At 51.1% G+C, this 19,060-nt stretch overlaps 1 protein-coding gene and 1 long non-coding RNA gene across 10 annotated transcripts in view; one reads left to right on the top strand and one right to left on the bottom strand.

Moving 5' to 3' along the window:
- Nucleotides 1-17,128, top strand: part of LOC123788012 (uncharacterized) — a 134,407-nt gene extending 117,279 nt beyond the window's left edge. For 4 of the 9 annotated variants that reach the window (XR_015727323.1, XR_015727326.1, XR_015727325.1 and 1 more), the window contains 4 exons: nt 558-4,770; nt 6,786-6,987; nt 12,921-12,985; nt 13,842-17,011. This is a non-coding gene — a long non-coding RNA (uncharacterized LOC123788012). The other 5 variants (XR_015727322.1, XR_015727324.1, XR_015727321.1 and 2 more) reach the window with 5 other exon arrangements.
- Nucleotides 1-18,107, bottom strand: part of GGTA1 (glycoprotein alpha-galactosyltransferase 1 (inactive)) — a 55,626-nt gene extending 37,519 nt beyond the window's left edge. The window contains exon 1 of the mRNA XM_045791034.2: nt 17,969-18,107. The gene's annotated coding sequence lies outside the window, so the exon portion shown is untranslated. The remainder of the gene's footprint in view (nt 1-17,968) is intronic.
- Between the last annotated feature and the right edge of the window lie 953 nt (nt 18,108-19,060).

Genomic DNA, 19,060 nt, shown 5'->3' with positions numbered 1-19,060 from the left:
ATTTCTCATAAAAAATAAGTCACTTGTTTCCCCAATTAAAAAAAAAATTTAGTGTCCAGTGTGCTCATTAGGAAAGCATCAGTTGTGGACCACAAATTGGAATGCCAGGAGGGTTTGTGGCAGCTGCCTCTGGATATAATGCTGGCTGACCCCAACCCCAGCTCTGCATCCTTGAGGGTAGACTAGCTGGCCATCCCCCACTAGACTTGCTTTCTTAGCATCTGTGCCCTGGCTCAGTCTTAATAGCACTAACATGATATCCCATCCTCTATAGGTTGAAGTTTTATAAAGGAAATTTCAGGCATCCAAACCTGTATGCTGAGTCACCAACCAGGCAGAGCTCTCTAGATTTCAGAAAACCTGGGCTATTATTGGACTCGGGGATAAGGCAGCTGGGGCCAGTGCTCCCTGTCCAGACCAGACAGCTGTCCTCCTTGGCAGGTGGCCAGTGCTGCGGGCCGAGCCTCAGGACACCCAGTGCCAGTCCTGGCACTGCTCCGATGGGCTATATGACCTTCCATAATTTGCTGGCTATCTGATTTTTTTTTATCTTCCAGATATGGGGTGTGTACCAGATTCGATGCCAGTCAATCAAGAATCACGAAGCACCCAGTGTGTGCTTGGAGCTTCAAGGAATGCAGAAATTATACAGGCCCCCTAGGGAGCTTACATTCTAGTGGGGGAGGCAGGCCTGGAAGCAATGAACTATTACCTACAGTGGAAAGAAGGCAGTGCAAGTGGAGATGTTCTATTCTGGGGCTATAGAGGAAGGAGGAAGGAGGAAGGCTTCCTGCACAGGGTTGTGCGCCAGACTTCACAGAGGAAGGGGCTCCATTTGAACTGGGCTTTGGTGCATGGGGAAGACCATCCATGGGTTGAAGGACAAGCATGTGCAAATGCAGGGGGCTAGAATGGGAGCACCCCACCGAGCCCAGTGTGAGCTATGGAGCAAGGGGTCCAGTGCTGTCTCTCCCCACATCTCCTGCCTTGGAATCCAGAAGAGTCCCTGGAAACTGTATTTTTAACAAGCTCCCTAAGTGATTCCAACATGCAGGGATTAAGTGCTATGTGTTGAGAAAAAAAAATGGATGGGTACAAAAATGAACTTGACCTCAGAAAGTCCTTTCCTCGCTCAAGATGTCTTCTCTTCTTTAAAATAAAGGCACTGGGTCACCCTGGTGGTTTTCAAACAGTGTTCTAGAGAACCCCAGAATCTCCCGAAGCCCCTCAGGAACCACAGAGGGAAGATGGGGAGGCCGAGAGAGCAGGACCCTCAGCCCCCATCCCTGCTTCCTTAGATCGTCTCCCCTTTACCCGTCTGCTATCCTATGCTGTGCTTCTGTGTGCTATTTTGTTTGTAGTAAAGTTTCCTTGGCTACAAAGAACTTTTAAAACCACTGAATTGGATGATCATCCACGAATCCCCAAGGAGAAATCTTTAAATTCCTTAAAGGCAGCAGCCTACTTTTGTGGAGTATTCCTCAAACAAGTATGGACACCGCACGGGGCTGCTTACCAGCGTTATTCATTTTACCACTGTAATTTAAAATCGTTTGCTGCAGAGCAGAAATCAGTTGAGTGGAGGGGGAAGCGTGTGGATAGCAATGCAAAGGAATATTACATGACCTTTAAAAAAAAAACATTGTTTTTGAAGAACAGTTAATAAGATTGGAAATTAAATGAGAAAGCCAGATACCAAATTGCACATAGACTACAATCTCAACTCTGGATCAAATATATCAAAATTACCAGACAAGTATGGCAGGTCGTCAAAGAATTAAACATCGAATTCTATGATCCAGCAATCCTACTTCTGGGTATGTACCAAAAATAATTGTAAACAGGGACTTGAAGAGGTATTTGGGTTTGTTTTGGTTTGTTTTGTTTTTTATTTATTTACTTTTAAAGATTTTATTTATTTATTTGAAAGAGTAAGCCCAAGCTGGGGGAGGACCGGAGGGAAGAGAAGCAGAGCCCCCCTGAGCAGGGAGCAGACATGGGGCTCGATCCCAGGGCTCTGATCATTAACTGAGCCGAAGGCAGATGCTTAACAGACTGAGCCACCCAGGCACCCCTTGAAGAGGAATTTGTGCACCAATGTCTCAGCAGCATTATTCACAAGAGCCAGAAAGGTAGAAACAGCTCAGATGTCCATTAATGAATGGATGGACTGGCAGAGTGTGGTATAGACATACAATGGAATATTATTCAGCCTTGAAAAGGAAGGAGGTTGTGACGTCTGCTTCAACAGGGATAAACCTTGAAAACATTATGCCCCTCGAGATAAGCCAGATGCCAAAGGACAAATACTGGATGATGCTACTCAGATGAGGTGCCTAGAGTAGTCGAATTATGGAGACAGAATGTAGAGTGGTGGTTGCTGGGGCTGGGGCGCGGAGGGAGTGGGTAGTTATTGCTTAACGAGTAGAGTTTCCATTTGGGAGGATGGAAATGTTCTAGAGATGGACGGTAGTGATGGTTGCACAATGATGTAAATGGATTTAATGCTACTGAATGGTTCACCCAAAAAGTGTTATGATGGTAAATTTTACATTATGTATATTTCACCAAGATTAAAAAAAAAAAAAAGATACCGGCCAGAACTAGATTCACATGGTAATGACGGTGAATCGTGTGATGAGAGTGTGGGAGAGCCATCACTTTATTCTTTCCACGTCTCCGCATTTGCAGATGTTCTACAATGAGAACAAATTACTTTCAAAACTGGACAAAAAGCTATTTAATTAAATAAATCTGGTGGTTCTCTGACACTTTCCAAAAATGCATCATTGCCTTTTATGTGAATGGAAGCAATACTTTATGTACTTAATTAATAAAAGGAACCAAGTTCAAGAATGCCAACTCAAGTATACAGCAAGCCACTCAGTCAAACTAAACGACAGGCGGAGTGCTTCCCCCTTTTAAGACTAGTTGTTCTCACCTGTATTTAAATAAATCCAAATGAAAACAGAACCAGAATATAATCCCCTAATGAGCTTCCCAAGAAGCTGTCTGGCTTGGGAAAGCTCGAATGCAAACGGAAGAGGGAAAGAATGTTACAGAAAAGTGGAGGACAGCCCCTTCAGGACATTAACGCAGCAGTCGGGAAAGTGACTTTACTGGTGAATTTCTATCCCTTCTGCTTCTTCTGGAAAACGTTCTTGGGCAGAAAGAACTACAAATCCAGAAGAGTCCTGCCATTTGTGTTCCCTGCAAATCCATTTCCTCTAACACCCCCCACTCCAAATAATGGTTGACCAAATATTTAAAGGATATTGGTTGCGAGGGCAGCTGGTGTGTCTACCTGCCAGGGTGCCCTCTATCCTAAGCCAACTGTGCCACCTTTCCTGGCTCCTAGGCCATGTGCATAGGATGAGGAGGCCAGGGTGACCCACAGCGGCTCCTCACTGGCCATGTGACCTCAGGCAGTGTCCTTACCAACCAAGGGGAAGAAAGGCCCCACCTTGCAGGGCTGTTGGGGGGGCTAAACGTAAAGTGTAAAGTGTCCCTGAGATGTTGGGCGCGTAGCAGGTGCTCACAAGCTTCTTCCTTTGTATCTTAAAGTTCACCGTTCAAGATTCATGTGTGTCTTGGTGGTGGATTGGAGCGTAGTGGTACCAAAGGCAGTTAATGCTGAGTGGTGGGTTTCAGGATTACGGTACAGCAGTGGGGTGAAGACAGGATCCTTCAGACCCAGGGTTCAGAGGTGGCCCTAAAAGGCAGGGGAGGGGAGCCCAGCAGCCCCATGACTCCCAGCTCTGAGGTCCTACACTGGCCAGCAAAAAGCTCTTTCATAGGAGTCCATATGAAATCCTCAGAGCCGGAAGGTGGGCTCCATTTCATAGATGAAGAAACAGAGGCTCCAAGAGGCTATCTATCTTATTCAAGGTCACACAGTTAGGGAATAACCAGATATAGGGTTTTCTAAAACTCCTTTGGCATGAAGGCGTGGGGGTGGGGGTTCCTGATAATTCCAGCTCTGCCACTAACTCCTTTGTTCAGTTAGTTGTTTACCTCTTGCCTCTTTCTTTAAAAAAAAGTTTTCAAGAAAAGGCAGGGAGGGGACAGGAAGATTCTTTGAGGCCCTAAATTAGGTAACTTGCCAATCTCTGGTCTCTGGCGTCCTCATCTGTAAAATAAGGCACTTCCTGCCTCAAGACCTTTGTACATGCTCTTCTCTCTGTCTGGGGCACCTTTCCCTGCCCCCTCACACCCATGCACCCCCCCTTTCCTTTAGGCTTCGATGAAAATGTTATTCCCCAAGGGAAGTCTCCCCGTTATAGTCTTAATGTCCCTTGTAGCACCCTATTGTCTCCTTTGGGACACTGACCACTATATTTGGACACATAGGCATACACGCCTCGCCACGAGATGGAAGACTCATCTTCAATCAGCTGGCAGAGAGGTGACATTCAGTGGTTTTTGTTGTACGTTGATTCGAAAAACGAGTTCTTCTCAGGGCTCTGATCTTCAGAAAGTACCCTCCCCCCCCACCCACCACCACACTGTCCTCAGGTTCTCATCTACACAACTAGGGGAGGTGGACAGGGCACGTATTAGATTTCTGCCAGCTCACACATTCTGTGATTTTATCCCTTCAACCAACCAACCAACCAACCAACCAACCCAACAACCGTCGTGAGTCCGGCGCACTGGACAAGTTCGGAGAACAGGTTCTTACGTTCTTGGGCCTCAGTTTCCCTATCTCCAGAACGAAGCATTCGGGTACAACCTTCTGGGCTTTTCCCACCGTCAACAATGGTAATTCCGGTAAGAAGGCTCCCTCCTCCCCTGCCTTTCCCCGGAAGCTATACCTCCGACCAGGCATACACACACAGGAAATGGGACATCCGGCTTGTTGCTCTCAAGCATGGCGGGACTAATGGGGAAACGACGAGTTTCTGAACTTTCTATTAAAGCCAAGACTCCATGCCCAAGACCTTTCTTCAACAGTGTGCGCGGAGGACACTGTTGGTGTCCGACTGGGCCTCCCCCGCCACCCCCACCCTGGTGCATTCGCAGGGGCTGCAGAGCCCAGAATGAGCAGATCAACGGTCTAAGGGATGTTCCCGTGACCGTTCGTTCTTCTGATGCCTGACTGAATCCCAGGACAGAGCAGAAGGTGGAGGGCTAGGGCCCCTGGGCTCTGGCCCACACCCCACGTGACCTCAGGGAAGCCCCCACCCCTCTCTGGGCCTGCGTTTCCCCATCTGTTGAGTGAGAGGACTGGATTTGGGGCTGTGCTGTCTCCCTGCTCACTGTGTTCGATTCCAGAAGGCCGTGCGGTGCCGTGATGAAGGGCGCCGTCTCCTCGCCCGTGTCTGAGTCCCCAAATCTCTCCTTTACCATGTGGCTCCGGGAAATGTTTTAATCTTTCTGTGCCTCAGTTTCCTCATTTGCAAAACTGGGGTTTCTGGCTGATGAAAACCCAGGGCTCCTGCAGAGGTCCACGGCAGCATCCGAAGTGAGAAAATGCCCAGTGAGCATGAGCTGTTTTGTTATCACTCTGGTTTCTGGATCGCTTCCCCTTCTCACCTTGCCCAGACAGCCCTACTGGCCCTGCCAGCCACGTCCAGCCCCGTCCCTCAGAGAAAGTGAATCCGAATTTCAGGTGCAGCCATGCACAGCAGGAAAAGAGAACTGTAGGGCAAGCAGCAGAAAATCCTAGGACGCTTCCCCAAAGCAGACGGATTCAGGGGCCCGGCCGCCGCCCCAGAGAAGGCCTGCGGGCACACCCAGCTTCAGCAGCGGGGGGAGGGTCCCTGGCCCCCCTCGGCTTGCCCTGGCGAGGACGACTGTTTGGGAAGAAGATGGATGAGAAGCAGCCAAAGATGCCAGGTGTGGGGTTAGCTCTGTTCCTGTCTCTGTCCTGAATCACACGTAGAGAGGAGGCTGGACTCAGTCACACAGCCCCCGAGGAGCAGAGAACAGGGGACTCTCTCTGACAGAAGTGCTGGTCTCTCACCCCCAGGGACAGGGAGGTGGGGGCAGCAGCGCGGCCTCCCTCGGCTCCTCACAGGGACGGTCTGGAACCGGGCCCGGCCTCAGTTTCCTCACCGGCACAGCCAGGATATTCAAACACCTGCTTCTGCCGGCTGCTGTGGGAGGGAAGGGAGCCTTGGCTGATGGCCCCCAGGGCAGCGGCTCTCAGAGCGTGGCCTGCGGCAGGCTGCTGTTTTCTCCCGCAGAAGGAGGCTGAGAAATTGGGAGTATATTCATTTTACTGTATTTTAACAAAATAGCATCCAAGAAGGATTACAAAGAGGAACAAAGAAGGACTGACTGTGCTTCCGCACTGTCCTAAGCCCTAAAGCTGGTACAAGAGACATGGGTCATGTCCTGCCTCCTGCAGCCGCCCCCATTTGGTTCCAGTGGGCTCTGTGTTCGAGGCAGAGTTTGGGCTCCTATCTTGCTGGAATGACTCCCCCAGGCAGACCCGCCCTCCGGAGCCAAGAGCATTTCACCCAGTGGCAAATGCCATGGGCCTTGAAGTCTCGGCTGCCACTGAACAGGCAGGGCCTGGCTCTCTCAGCATGGCTGAGAAGGAACTGGTCATGGCTGCTCAAGGAAAGTCATTGGCACTCAGGGTTTAAAAAGCTGTCTGCAGGGGAAAAGAATAAAGCCGACCATCCTCAAAACCCATGCACGAGCTCCTACCCTTGACGATGCTCACTGGACAATCTCTGGCTGCACTGTGTGGAAGGGGTGTCTTTCTCAGGGACAGAGACTTTTTAATAGCTGCAGGGAATCTTAGGCGCTTCTGCTCAAATCTTTTTCTTTTGCAGATGAAGGAAGAGGCTCAAGGAAAGATGCTCTTTATAGCAGAGGCAGGATTCGAACCCTCGAAGGCTCCTTGACTTACTTGCATTCATTCGGTGGATCCTCGGTTACTGAGGGCCTACGACACAGATGCGCTCTTCTAAGCACTGGGGACGTGACAGTGAACCAGTCAAGTACTCTGTTCTCACAGAGCTCACATTCCCGTTGGTAAGCAAATCAAAACAATAATTATAATTAACAAATAATTAAGGACATAAGTTCGGGTGGCAGAAAGGGTCATAAAGCAAATAAAAGATGTGAACATGGGGCTCCTGGGTGGCTCAGACGGGTAAGCATCTGACTCTTGATTTCTGCTCAAGTCCTGATCTCGGGGTTGTGGGACTGATCCCCTGAGTGGGGATCGTGTTCAGCATGGAGTCTGCTTGAGATTCTCTCTCTCTCCTTCTCCCTCTGCTCCTCCCCCCACCCCAGCTCATGCTCTCTCAGTCTGTCTCTCTCTCTTTCAAATAAATAAATCTTTAGGGGAAAAAAAAGACGTTAAAACATGTTTGAAACTGATGGTGGGGGCAGAGAGGTCTGTTTGGGGATCCTGTTTACACTGGCCTTTCTCTGGGGTCTCCAGGGACCTCCCGAGCCAAGAGCAAGCTAAAGTTGGCTCCCATTGGCTTGTAACGGCCAACTGTTAAATTTTCAGGAATTTGGCAAGTGAGTTGTTAAACACAGCCATCATTAAAAGTTACATTGTATAACCTTACAATTAAATGAATTGTATTAAGAACAAAGGTAATCATCAAAACTCATCATTTCCTAATTGTTTTATTACATGATACACCCTTGAGGTTATTTTGAACCAACTGTATCCAGAGGCAAGTGCTAACTAACAGTATGCTCCCAATTCCTCAACTGGTGCCTTGAAACTGGTCATGGTGGAAATATTTATACTGTGGAAATTGGCAAACACCACGTATCAGAGCTTTTTCAATTCTGGAGGAGCTAGTCATAAAACATTTAGCAGCATGCCTGGGTGTCTAGATCTAACCCGGGCACTCTGTGTCTGTGGGAGCCTGTGCTCTTCCTGCCAGAGGGTGTGGTGATGCAGCCCCGACTCTCTCGGGAGTGGGGTCGGGGCAGCGCCTCCGGTCACGTGCCCTGAACTTTCTCTTCCTTTTTTAAAGCTTCCCCAGTGAGGAAGCCGGACTAGGATCTCTAAACGGATCTGTCTGTTCCCGCACAACAACTGGTCTCTTCCACGGTACTTATCAAGGGTCTGTCAGATGGTGATTCATTCATTAGTTTGTTTATTTAGTGTTGGTCAGTTAAGTCCTAAGGTAAGTATCCTGAGGAGGCACAAATTTAAAGGAACCCCTGCAGAGAATCTGTTTGTAGAAACCTGTGTGGTCTGCTTCTGAATTCTAGCTTTTCATATGTTGGGTTTCCTTCCTTTGAGGACACAACTGTTCTGGTAACAGCTGAGTGGAGTTACTGTTACTTCTACTGACAGTAATGACAAGGGGAGTTTTCCAGCTCACAGCACCACGCCACTGGGCACGCTTATCTCTACACTCCGCCCCAGTCCACTGTCCACCTGAGAATGTTGAGGCCCAGGGGTTCAAAAAGGTGACCAAGGCCAGGCTGCCCTTCTGAGAGTCCCCCCAGAAGCCTTCTCCCTCCTGCAGCCACAGCCCCGTGACTCTCTTTAGACCTGCAGGAACTCTGGTCGCTTTGGTGGGCTTTGTGGCTTCTCAGCCTCGTGTCAGGAATCCCCTCCAGCCACCAGAGCAGAAGGGGCCAGACACTCTCCTGTCCGCCTGTGTACCCCTGGAATGCAGGAGCGTCACCTAGGCCTGGCCCGTTAGCAGTTTTACATCCTGAGCAAGAGCGCGAAGGTTCGGATGCCCATGAAATGTTACAGCAGCCCCAGGGGCAGCAAGAGCTAGAATGAGCTCCTGGGCAAGACCCGGACTGTGTTGTCCATGGCCCGACCTCTACTGCGTCTGGTCTGCTTGGTTTTCCAGCCTCCTCAGGGATACTGTGAGCAGTAAAAGAAATCCTTCCAATGCATGCCTTTTCTGCTCTGTGAGCTAGAATGTCCATCAGTTGCTTACAACCATGATCTCTAACCGCTACACGTTCTCAGGTCCTAGTCAGTATATTAACCCTAAACATTTACTGAGCACTTGCACGCCCACGAATGAATTCCTAAGCACTCAATTAAATTCGCACATAGGAATATTAATTTTCGGGGCACCTGGGTGGCTCAGTCGTTAAGCATCTGCCTTCAGCTCAGGTCATGATCCCAGGGTCCTGGGATCGAGCTCCGCATCGGGCTCCCTACTCTGCTGGGAGTCTGCTTCTTCCTCTCTTGCTCCCCCTGCTTGGGTTCCCTCTCTCGCTGGCTGTTTTTCCTCTGTCAAATAAATAAATAAAATCTTAAAAAAAAAAGAATATTAATTTGCCCTTCCTCTGCACAGCTCTGGCTAACATATGAAAACAGAATTTTCTATACAAAATACCACTGTATAGACAACCACAGATTTAGTCAACTGAGCACACCAAGACCCTGCCCCTGATTTTGAGAAGTGTTTTTGCCTTCCACCCAGAAGCTGGGCAAGTTCCTCTCGGGGACAGCTGGAGGGCCACTTGAGGACTCGTGGTTCCCTGAGGGAGGAGACAGGAGGGCAGCTGCTGTTCTGCATGCTGAAGCTGCCCAACGTCATCCCTCTGGGCAGCTGGCCCGCTGTCCCAGGCCTGCCTCCCTCTCCGTGCTCCTCTGGCCACCAAGGCTGAGTTCTGGAACAGCCAGCGGGATATCAGGATGATTGGTTCTTACAGCCTCTTCCCTCTGCCTAAACAACTCCCTCTTCACCCTCTAATTCCTGCGCGGCTCAGTTTACAGATCACTTCCTCAAGGAAGCCCTCCCTGACCACCTCCCCTGACAGGTTCCCCTGTGACACCCACCCTGTTCTTCTCCTTCATGGCTCTCACTGTGCAGTCGGTTTTTTAACGACTGTCTCCCAAGCCAAATCCCAACCTCCATGTGGGCCAAGTGAATGAATATATGGTGGCTCAGCGGCTGTTGAACGAATAGCTAATTTCAAAGCACGAGTTTCTGGAACAGGTGCATTTCCTAGAACCACAGTCCCTGGTGTCCAAACTGGCAAGTAGGGGCCACAAACCTGAACTCCCTCTGGGCACAAGAGCTGCTTCTCCCTTTTGGCTTTTAGTCTGAATGTTCATTGTCCAGGGGGGACTTGCTGTTTAACAGCAGGAGTTGCTCAGAGAGAAGTTTGCTAGATCACAGCCTCGGGCCATTTTGCTGACAGGGAAACTGAGGCCCCAACGGCTCCTCCCGCTGGTACAGGTGTGGCCAGATCAGCTCACTTTCAGCCCAGACTCTTTTCACTGTCCTGGCCCCAAGTGCTTCTGAAGACAAGAGCACCCATCCTGGGATGGAATTAAAAGCTTTCACCGAGAACTCACCACAAGACCTGGCCTCTCTCTCTCCCAGCCTCTTCCAGAGGCTGCCTTTCGCTCTCTCGGGTTGGTTTCTGTCTGAGCAGGACCACGTAGCAGCCGTGTCCTGCGCTGGACATGGATCTGTGCCCAGCACCCCTGACCCATCAGAACCATCTTCGCTCCCCCTGCCTGTACCCCACCAGGGTCTCCAAGCCACGCTATGTTTGGAGTCGGGACTGGGCTTTCATGCCTCCCCTCTGCAGTTAGTTCTTGAGAGGCTTTGGCCAAAACTTTAAAACTCCATTCCCTTAGTCCCCCCCCCTATAAAATGGGGGCCTAATTCCTAATTTGCTGCCCTCACAGGGCTTTTGTGATGCTCAAGCCAGGTGGAAATATGATCTCACTCTTTGAACTGTCAACTAGAGTAGAGAACTCTAATAATAATAATAATAATTCTATAATTGTTTTTCTGTTTTCCCCGGGGTTTTGCTGTCAACCCATAGCCAGCTGATCTCTTCCAGGTTCATTCCACCCAACCTCTCGGCACCATTCAACCCTCCTGACAACATCCTCCCGGAACCTTGCTCTGCCCCCGACTTGGCAAACCGTACTCTCCCTGGGCTCTCTCCCACCCGCTCAGATCACTCACTCTCTGAGCTGGGACCTGGCCCAGGTGGCGGCACCACGCCCTCTCCTGCCAGTCACATCTGCCAAGCCCACGTGGCTTAAGAGAGAAGCCACAGGAAGCACCACCACCCAGCTCCCTTGTGAACGTTGGAGCAGGCTTTCCCCGGCGCACAAAAAAACGTGAGCACACAGCTCCACCTTCCACCAGCCATCACCACCTCTCCCTTATGAAACTCTACTTGGCAACAGAAATCAGCAGAGTGGCCGCCGGAGCGCGTGTCCTGGCAACTCCCCCAGCCGGCTCTGACGGCCTGCGGCCGAGGTCTGTGGCCTCCGTGCTGGGTTTGGACAAGCTGAGCTGAGCAGAACAGCTCTCTGGCTGGAGACTGAAATGACATATTTTTACTTCCTCTTTTTCGAACAGAAAGGCCTTTTAGAATTCTTGGTTAAATATATAAAATGACGCCCCCTTTGCCTTCAGTACACGGACCCCATCTACATCACTCTGGCTTCCCCAACCGACCCAGCTGGCCTCCCTCTCCCAGGAGCCAAGATAAAGCTCCTGGGAGCAGACCCTTCAGCCCCGGCCGAGAAGTGAGGTGCTTTGCTCCAGGCCTGACAGCCAGTAAGGACGCAAACTCAGGCAGCGGGCCTCCAGGGACCCCACAGCACCACCGGCGTGGGTCAGTAAAGTGTGCTCTGGGCGAGTGCAGTTATCCTCTGGCTCCTACAGCTCAGAGTCCAGGAAGACAGAAATGACGACAGGTGCCAGAACGTAACTGCAGGATGCCCGGGGTGGCTGGAAGGCAGGACGAAGAAACTGACTTCACAGAGAGGATGATGCTGAAGCTGGGTCATGAAGCATGAGTGGGGAGTCTGCAGGTGGATTTGGGCGTTCCAAGCAGAGGGGACAGCATGGGAGAAAGCCCAGAGCTATCAAACCAGGAGAGGGTTTCAGGAATTGCAGTAGTTTTGAGGCTGGAGCAGAAATTCTGGGGGTGGGTTGATGAGAATAAAGAGTGGCTCAGAGGGCAGCTCATGCAGGACCTTGGAGGTCCCGTAAAGAACACGGGCCTTACCCTGAGGGCAGAGTGGAGCCTGGGAAAGATCAAAACCCCAGTCGGTGTAGTGTCTGGCAAGGCATGGGCTGCAGTGACAAGATGTACTAGAGGACATGAGCTTGGGCCAGAGAACAGGGAGCCTGCATGGCAGGGGTCTGGGCGGGAGAGAGCTCCACGGAAGGACAGGACGACAAAGGCGGGACTGCCTGCCTGCACGGGTCATACACTTAGTTCCGGGCGAGACTCCCAGACAGAGGGACCGTGTGTTGCAAAGCTACAGTGACTTGAAAGCTCACTGCCCTGCCTGAGGACAGGGCAACTGTACCAAAGAGTAGACTGTGTGATGGGGATTCGTTCAGAGAGATAAACAAATCAATGGAGACTTGTATCAGGGAGTTATTAACAAATACACGTGGCCAACTGGATTCCTGTTCCCAAGCATCATTCCCTGCCAAAAAGCAGAGTTACAGACATACCCTCAAGATACCGCGGGTTCAATTCCCAACTACGCAATAAAGCAAATACAGCAACCAAGCAAATGGAATGAATTTTTTGGCTTTTTCGTGCCTATAAAAGTTATGTTTATGCCACACTGTAGTCTATTAAGTGCATTACGTCTAAAAATACGGTGTACATGTCTTAATTAAAAAATTCTTTGTTGCTAAAATAAAAAAAATGCTAGCCAGTATCTGAGCTTTTAGCAAGTTGGAATTTTTTTTGCTGGTGGAGGGTCTTGCCTTGATGTTGACGGCTACTGATCAGGGTAACTGGTTGGTGCAGGTCAGGTGGCTCTAGCAATTTCTTAAAACAAGACCACAGTGAAGTTTGCTGCTGACTCTTCCTTTCATGAATGATTTCTCTATGTCACGAAATGCTGTTTGATAGCATTTTACCACATTAGAACTTCTTTTAAAATTGGAGTCAGGCCTCTTAGATTCTGCCACTGCTTTATCAGCTCCGTTGATGTAATTCTAAATCCTTTGTTGTCATTTCAGCTGTCTGCACAGCATCTCCACCAGGAGTAGATTCCATCTCAAGAAACCACTTTCTTTGCAGATCCGTAAGTACCTCCTTGTGCACTAAAGTTCTTTTTTTTTTTTTAAGATTTTATTTATTTATGTGACAGAGAGACAGCCAGTGAGAGAGGGAACACAAGCAGGGGGAGTGGGAGAGGAAGAAGCAGGCTCCCAGCGGAGGAGCCCGATGTGGGGCTCGATCCCAGGACCCTAGGATCACGCCCTGAGCCGAAGGCAGACGCTTAACGACTGAGCCACCCAGGCGCCCCTCGTCCACTAAAGTTCTATTGTGAGATTGCAGCAATTCAAATCCAGTAGTCATGAAAGAGTCTGTTGAAATAATGAAGATTTTCCAAGAATTGCCAAAATGTGCCACAGAGACAAACTGAGCAAATGCTGTTGCAAAAAATGGTACGGATGGGGCACCTGGGTAATTCGGTTGGTTAAGCATCTGACTCTTGATATCGGCTCAGGTCATGATCTCAGAGTCCTGAGATCGAGCCCTGCCTTGCACTCTAAGCTGGGTGTAAAGCCTGTTTGGGATTCTCTCTTTCCCTCTCCCTCTGCCCCTCCCCCATTACACACACGCACACTCTCTCTCTCTCAAATAAATAAATCTTAAAGGAAAAAAAGGGTCAGTTAAGTATCTACCTTCAACTCAGGTCATGATCTCAGGGTCCTGGAATGGAGCGGTGTGTCGGGTTCCGTGCTCAGGGGGGAGTTTGCTTGTCCCACTGCCCCTCCCCCTTCCCATGCCTGTATATCCATCCATCTGTCCTACTGACTTTGGGCCTGGTGGCATCACTGGCTTTGACCAACAGAATGTGGATAGAAGGGACAGTGTTGCCCGTTCAGTGTTCAGGCTTTATGAGGCATCACATCATTCCTTTCTTCCTCTAGCTCTAACCATGAAAATAACACCTACCAGATAGAGGCAGCTCTTTCAGCCTTCGTCCTGCAGCGAGAAGATGCGTGGAGCAGGTCTGGTTGGCTGGCACCTGGTGCTCAGCTGCAAGACCATATAGCCACCTGCTCTGCAGCCAGCATGTAAGGCGACCCATAAACTTCTGTGGTCATAAGCTATGACTGGGGGCTGTTTGTTATGCAGCAGAGCTGCAGCAGAAGCTAACTGATACACACTACCTATTTGAGACGAGACGGGAGCAGGTGGTGAAGAACCTTCCATGTCACGAAGGTGGTGCACATGGAGGGTCAACAGAGAATTCTGTAGTTGATAAGCTTTCTCCCCTTCATTCACTCACATCCAGTCTCAGGGGTGGAGACATCCATCCTTCTTTCAAAGCCAGCCTCTCCTGTTCCCTCCCACTCCTCTAGCACCTTGCTCTATGGGCCATCCTTCCCTCTCCTGGACTGAGTCCTTCCCCTGAGCCTCCGTCTCCCTTGTCCTTTCTCTCCTAAAATCCTTTCCTTCACCCTATCTTTGTACAGCTGTAGCTCAATCTCCCTCTGGCCTTTTCAAACAAATCTCTTGCAAGAGCTGCCCATACTCACCACCTCTGCTTCTTTCTCTCTCATGTCTCGGCAATCTAACTTGCCTGCCCTCCATTCCGCCAAAGCTACTCCCAGCAGATTTCAGTCATCTCCTAACCGCCCAGTGTACTTTCCCGTCCTTATCTTCCCAGACTGCGCCACACCATTTAGCGTGGAACCAAATACATTGTCCCTGCCCTTGACCCAAATGTTCCTCTTCATGTATTCTCTCAGTGGTGCCATCATTCATCCAGTGACCCATGACAGAAAGCCCATATGAGACTATGAGTTGTGTTCCAGTCTTGTCAAGTCTGTAGTGTCATTGAGACATCCAAGACGAAATGCCCAACGGGCAGTTAAACATGTGAATCGGGGACCCAAAACAGAGATGTGAACTGGAGATAAAAATGACTGTCCGGGAGGCAGGATTTAAAGCCATAAGCATGGACGAGCTTGCCTAGTTTATAGAGTACAAGTACCAGGTCTTAAATCTCAGGTGATACACGGAGAGCTCACCTGAGCCCAGAAATTCCTCCTCCCAAGGTCACAATTCCAACTACTGGCCTCCAAACTACCATCTTATTCCATATTCTGCCACCTGTTCATGCTATCTCCTCCAACAACCCTTAAAATTCCATTGTAAAAATAGAAGGTAGAGATACCATCACCCAGCCACTAAAATAGCTAAAATCAAAACAAATGACGACACCAAACATGGTCAAGGGTGGGGAGTAATCACAAGCTTCCTACATTTCTGTAGGAGGGTAAAATGGTATATACCCCGTGACCCAGTGGTTTCATTCCCACTTAAAAACAAACATCCACAAAAGAATTCTTCAAGAAATAAGAGCTCGAACTGGAAATAACCCCAAACGTGCATCAAAAAGAGAATAAATAAGCAAACCGTGGTCTATCCATCCAATGGAACAAATACGACTCAGCAATAAAAAGGAACAAGGACCCATATATGCAGCGATACAGGTGAACTTGCGAACCACTATGTCAAGTGAAATAAACCTGAGATATACGGTAGGAGTCCCTTTATGTGAAGCCCAAGAGCAGGCAAAATTAATCAATTGTAATAAAATCAGAAAAATGGTTGCCTGCAAGGACAGAAGGAAAATTGGTTGGACGTGGGAACTTTCTAGGACGATGCAAATATTTACATCTTGTTTTGGGTGGCAGTTACACAGCTGTAAACAGCTGTCGAGACACATTTGAACTGAACACTTTAGATCTGTGGATGCTATTGTATGTAGATTACACTTTAATTAAAAATTAGAAAAATAAATATTTTTAAGTATCTACAAAAAAACCTCTAAACTAAAAAAGAAAGTACATTGCAGAAAACACACTGTTCAAACACGATTACATTTATAGTAGGAATGCCCCCCCATGAATGCCCAGTCTCCCACTTAATGCTGCCCCCCTTTCAGCCATTCTCCCCTCACCCTTGCTCCCATCGTAATGACATCTGTCCATTAGCCATTTTTTAGCCATCATGAGAAATCACGTAATGTAAAGAGCACATGCCTTAGAGTCAGAGCTGCATTCCAATCCCAGCCTCAAGTTAAAAGCTGAGTGCCCCGGGGGTGAGCTGCTTGGCCTCTCTGAACTCCCTACTCTGTCCCGCCAGCTAAGATGGGGGCGGCAGGCTGACTAGCTCTTGTTGAACCTCTTTCTTTTTTATCTCAGCCTGTGAAACCAACTCTCATGTGAAGGTCCCATAAAAGTCCTAAAAAAATCTCGGACAATGTGATTTTTGGCTTCTTCCCCTGGAAGGAGAAGGTGGACCTGAGGCGTTGGAGTTAGGGTCGAGGTGAGCTGGGCCTAACAGCTGGAGGAACAGCCGCTCAGAGCCACGAGGCCCAGGGCAAAGGGCTCCGGGCCCATGACTCAGAGGAGACAGGTTTTCCGGCAAGGTCTGGCAGCCAGAGGATCTTAGACTAATCACTTTGCATACCTCTTGACTCAGTTTCTCCACTGAAAATGACCAAATCAGACTGGATCTGAGGAATGTGGTATTAAAAACAGCCCCTGGGGGTTCCCAAAATATAGGAGAGATAAAGGGTTCTAGAAGGGAACTTGTTCTGTCTGAAAGAAGGAAGGGAGGGGTCAGAGCCCTGCCCTGGAGGCTCTCCTCCCCCACTATGGTGGCTCCGCAGCCAGGATCCCAAGACTCCCAGCTGGGCACACAGTTTGAAATCTCATGGACCAGGTAAACCCTAGCTCTGCTTTCTTCATTGAGTATCTGCCACTTGTAACAGTAACTGAGATCTGCATGTTCCCCCCCCATATGGTAGGCGAGGTTCGGTAAACCCAGAAGTAACTTGGGACAAGATAGAAAGTACTTGCTTCGTGTAGCCGAAGAAGCACAGAAGTGCAACAGAATAACCATGTCCCCACCCCCCAAGCGCTAGCCCCTCCACACTGGCACTGTCTTAGAGCAGCGCCCCATTTCATAGTTGCAGAAACTGAGGCTTCCCCTGGGCAAGTGTCTCCCAGCGAAGAAGCAGAGAGGCCTGGGCTCCCCAGGGCATCCGCTGCCTCCTGAGACATACCTATTTCCAGGTAAATGGAGGAGACAACGAGGCTTGTGCAGGAGGCAGAAGGCGTGCAAACGACAAGCAAAGCCGCAAAAGCAGCCGCCCGGGTCTCCGTTCCTTCCTGGGCGGCGCGGTGGAGGGGGGGGGGGGGGCGTTGACACTCTCCTCGCCTTCCTACTCCTTCCCGCCTGCCAGCGGGAAGATTGGGAAATCTCAATTCGTCCTGATTTCTCTCCTCGAGTGCTGACAATTTTTTCCACTTTACTGTTTTTTGGATGCCTTTCAAGAGTTTGTGCAATCATTCTGTTTAGCTGTTTTTCTGCCATTTTCAAAGGCGGGGTGGTGTCCCTTTAGAGCAGGAACGGGGTGGTTTGTAAAGTCGAAAGGACCCTGTCTCCTCCCTTCAGCCCAGTGCAGCAGGCCCTTTGCTGCCAAAGTTACAAATGTTTGAAACTTTCCCCACGCCTGGTGTTTGGCTCGGTCCTCCCTCTCCGACCACTCCCCCTCTGTGCTCCTGCTTTCAGGGGCTCATGCGCCCCTCTCTTTACCTTCCCAGGCTCCCCCTTCCCAGGGGCATCCTCTTCCCGTCCTGTCCGGGGCGAGAGCCATCCTGTGTCCTGCCCCACAGGAGGGGACAGACCCCTCACTCCTTTCGAGATTCCTCGGGGACGGGGGTCCTACCCCGTGCCCCCCGGGCCTCTTCTCTCCCGCCCCCATCCCACGGACCTGGTGGGGAGAACCCCGCCGCAGCCCCTCCGGCGAGCCTGGAGGCTGGGCAGAGGCAGCGGCAGGGACAGGATAGGGACAGGGACTGGGGCAGAGAGATAGTGACAAGAACAAAAGCGAGGACACAGGCAGGGCAGAAACAGGGCAGGGCCGGAGCAGTAGCCCGCTCCTCATCCCCGCCGCCCCCCACGCCACGCCCGCAGCCCCCCGGGCCGGGCCCAGCTCCGGCCTCCGGGGGCTCGGGCGGCGCCCCGCGAGACCCACCTGATCCGCAGAGTCCGGGCGCACCGGGCACTGGACCGCGCCTCGGTCCCCGGCCCGGCGGCGCCCTCGGCCGCCCGCACTTGTCGCCGCGCCGCCTCTGCCCGAGCCCCGCGGGGCGTGCCGGGGCGGGGTGTGCAGCCTGCGCTCCGGCCGACGGGCCGCGGGGCGCTGCTCCCGGGCGGTGGGCGGCGGGCTGCGGGCAGCTGCGCGCGGGAGCGGGCGAGCGCTAGACAGCGGCGGCGCTCCCCGCTCTGCGCCGCCCGCGGCTGTGTGCGCAGAGCCGGGCCCGCCCCGGACACAGGCGGCCGGGAGGCCGGCCGCGCGAGCGCGTGTGTGCGGGTGCGTGTGTCTGCCGGCGGGGAGGCGGAGGGGGTGTCTGTTTCATTTTCACTCAGGCAGAAAAAAGCCTGCAACCAGCAAAAAAAGAAAAGAAAATCCCTGGTGACGGTGGCTGGGCCTCTTTGCTGTCTCGGGCTGCATGTGGTGGGGGGGGGGGGCGGGAGCTTCGGGTGGGGTGGGGTCTGTCACCCTGTACTGCGGGGAGGGGCCTCGGTGCCCTGGCGCGCCGCCAAACACTGGGGAAGCCGAGAGCCTGGGAGGTCTGATCCACCATTTGTTTCCTGGGGAAGGAAGAGTGCAGATGGAGACAGCGACAGGCTGGCGGGCTGGAGCCTTCGCGGCTCTTGCCGGAGCCCCCCAAGTCTTGAGCTCCGGAAGGGGGGGGCTGGTCACTGGGCACCTGGCGCGGGTCCTGCCTGTGCACGTTCACAGACTCCAGCCCAAGTTTCTCAAAACGCCCCCCACACCCCCTGGGGTTCTCCACTGGAATTATTTGAAAGGGAACCCCCCAAAAATCTATTTGAGAGTTTGTGCTTCTGCGCCCTGTACGACAGCGGTTCACTTCTGTTGAGTTGATGTAGGCACATCCGGCTGCTCCGGCTTAGCTTGCCCTGCACTGATGAAGACGAGAGGCATTCTACTCCCACTCACGACCACGTATTTTGTGGGTGGAAAGTCAAAACTCCCTTTTGCTAGGGTCATTTGCCATTGAACATCAATTTGAGAGACTGAGAAATCAGCTTCTTAAATATT

The sequence above is a fragment of the Ursus americanus genome, chromosome 18, assembly GCF_024610735.1.
Source record: "Ursus americanus isolate L20-20 chromosome 18, mUrsAme1.1.p, whole genome shotgun sequence".
Taxonomy (NCBI): domain Eukaryota; kingdom Metazoa; phylum Chordata; class Mammalia; order Carnivora; family Ursidae; genus Ursus; species Ursus americanus.
The sequence above is the reverse complement of the archived record's forward strand: the minus strand, read 5'-3'. Positions and strand labels throughout refer to the sequence as shown.